The 2,500-nt window shown below is 64.4% G+C and overlaps 1 pseudogene; it reads left to right on the forward strand.

Annotated features, from left to right (window-relative positions):
• Positions 1–2,000: 2,000 nt before the first annotated feature.
• The window catches only part of LOC141382109 (18S ribosomal RNA), a 1,939-nt pseudogene continuing 1,439 nt past the window's right edge, over positions 2,001–2,500 (forward strand).

Here is a 2,500-nt window from a genome sequence, read left to right on the forward strand (position 1 = left end):
GTGGGTTAGGGCTGCCAGGAGGCCCGGGGATTGGGCTTGGGCATAGGGTAAGGGTTGCCTGGAGGCTTGGGGGTGGGTTAGGGCTGCCTGGAGGCCCGGGGATTGGGCTTGGGGATAGGGTAAGGGTTGCCTGGAGGCTTGGGGGTGGGTTAGGGCTGCCAGGAGGCCCGGGGATTGGGCTTGGGCATAGGGTAAGGGTTGCCTGGAGGCTTGGGGGTGGGTTAGGGCTGCCTGGAGGCCCGGGGATTGGGCTTGGGGATAGGGTAAGGGTTGCCTGGAGGCTTGGGGGTGGGTTAGGGCTGCCTGGAGGCCCGGGGATTGGGCTTGGGGATAGGGTAAGGGTTGCCTGGAGGCTTGGGGGTGGGTTAGGGCTGCCAGGAGGCCCGGGGATTGGGCTTGGGCATAGGGTAAGGGTTGCCTGGAGGCTTGGGGGTGGGTTAGGGCTGCCTGGAGGCCCGGGGATTGGGCTTGGGGATAGGGTAAGGGTTGCCTGGAGGCTTGGGGGTGGGTTAGGGCTGCCAGGAGGCCCGGGGATTGGGCTTGGGCATAGGGTAAGGGTTGCCTGGAGGCTTGGGGGTGGGTTAGGGCTGCCAGGAGGCCCGGGGATTGGGCTTGGGGATAGGGTAAGGGTTGCCTGGAGGCTTGGGGGTGGGTTAGGGCTGCCAGGAGGCCCGGGGATTGGGCTTGAGCATAGGGTAAGGGTTGCCTGGAGGCTTGGGGGGGTTAGGGTTAGGGTTGCCCGGAGGCCTGGGGATTGAGCTTGGGGATAGGGTAAGGGTTGCCTGGAGGCTTGGGTGTTAGGGTTAGGGTTTCCCGGAGGACTGGGAATTGGGTTAGGGTTGCCTGGAGACTTGGGGGTGGGGTTAGGGCTGCCCGGAGGCCTGGGGATTGGGCTTGGGGATAGGGTTAGGGTTGCCCGGAGGCTTAGTTGTTGGGCTTGTGGAGCTTTGGCTTGCCTGGTTGCCTGAGGCTTGGGAGAAGTGCCACCCCGCGTGCCAGCCAGAAAGGTCAGCTGTGGGTGACCAGCAGCACCGCTCCGGCTGCCGAAGGCAAAGTCAGTCGCGGGTCACCATCGGCACCCGATTCGGCAAGGGAGAAGCAAGAAGCGGCCGCTAACCCTGACTATCCATGGCCCCCGAGCTCAGGTTCACAGCCGGGCGGGACGTGACCTCTTGGGTCTCTCTCTCCCGGAGGTCTGGGCAGCCGTCACTGGTTATCGCTGACCTGCCGTCGAGGTTTCGGGGAAGGCGTGATTTAGTGGACTTAGGTTTTGAGCGCGTAACTACGTGCCACCGCCTTCCACCACCTGACCGATGGGAATTGTGCGCGATGCCCCAGGGGCAGGCCCCTTGCCCGGTCCTCCGACAAAGGGGACCGCTGTGGGTGGGGTGGGTTCCTCCCCGTTTTGGGCATTCGAAAGGAGGGCGAGGCGGGCCTTCACCCAGACCTCGACCCTTGCTCCTTTGGGTTAAAGACTCAGATGGCCCGTCGATCTCAGACCGCCCTGTACCGACGGAACAAGTGCGCTAGTCGGTGCTGTGCGTGCGCTCTTACCGGGCAGCATCCCTCCTTGCCCCCCCTCCTCTTCCTCACCACCCGGGTGTAATCCCGGGCGCGTAGGCTGACTTGGGGGTGGGGAAGCTGTGTGGTAGGCGCGCGCGGCATCTGCGGCGCACTCGATCCCGTTGCGAAGCACGATCCTTCCTGGTGATGGCCTCGACCCAGCGGCCAGCCCAACGCCGGCAGACCCCCCTCATTTCCATGTGTGCGGTGGGGGGTGGGTAGGCGGCGGTACCTGGGAGCCCAATCCCCCCCTCCCACTTAGCCCGCGTGCCCCCTCCTGCGAGCAGTCGTGACGCCTCGGCGGAGCGAGGCCCGCTTGTAGGTAGGCGGCGCGGAGCTGTGGTGCGGGCGGGAGGGTTCTCTTCCGCCGAGTCCTTTCCCTCTCTCCTCCGGCACTCTCGGGCCTTACCACCACGCGATTCACCCGAGGCGAGGGCTACCTGGTTGATCCTGCCAGTAATATATGCTTGTCTCAAAGATTAAGCCATGCAAGTCTAAGTGCACACGGCCGGTACAGTGAAACTGCGAATGGCTCATTAAATCAGTTATGGTTCCTTTGATCGCTCCACCCGGTTACTTGGATAACTGTGGCAATTCCAGAGCTAATACATGCCAACGAGCGCCGACCTGGGCCGCCCTTCTCCCCTCGGGGCGGGGGGTGGGTACCCGGGGACGCGTGCATTTATCAGATCCAAAACCCATGCGGGTGCGCGGGCGGTGGAGAGGGGGGCCTCGCGCCTACCCGCCGCCGTCCGCCCCCGGCCTCGCTTTGGTGACTCTAGATAACCTCGGGCCGATCGCGCGCCCTCGCGGCGGCGACGGTTCATTCGAATGTCTGCCCTATCAACTTTCGATGGTAGGTCCGTCGCCTACCATGGTGACCACGGGTGACGGGGAATCAGGGTTCGATTCCGGAGAGGGAGCCTGAGAAACGGCT

This window comes from Danio rerio, chromosome 4 (genome assembly GCF_049306965.1).
Source record: "Danio rerio strain Tuebingen ecotype United States chromosome 4, GRCz12tu, whole genome shotgun sequence".
NCBI classification, from domain to species: Eukaryota; Metazoa; Chordata; class Actinopteri; order Cypriniformes; family Danionidae; genus Danio; species Danio rerio.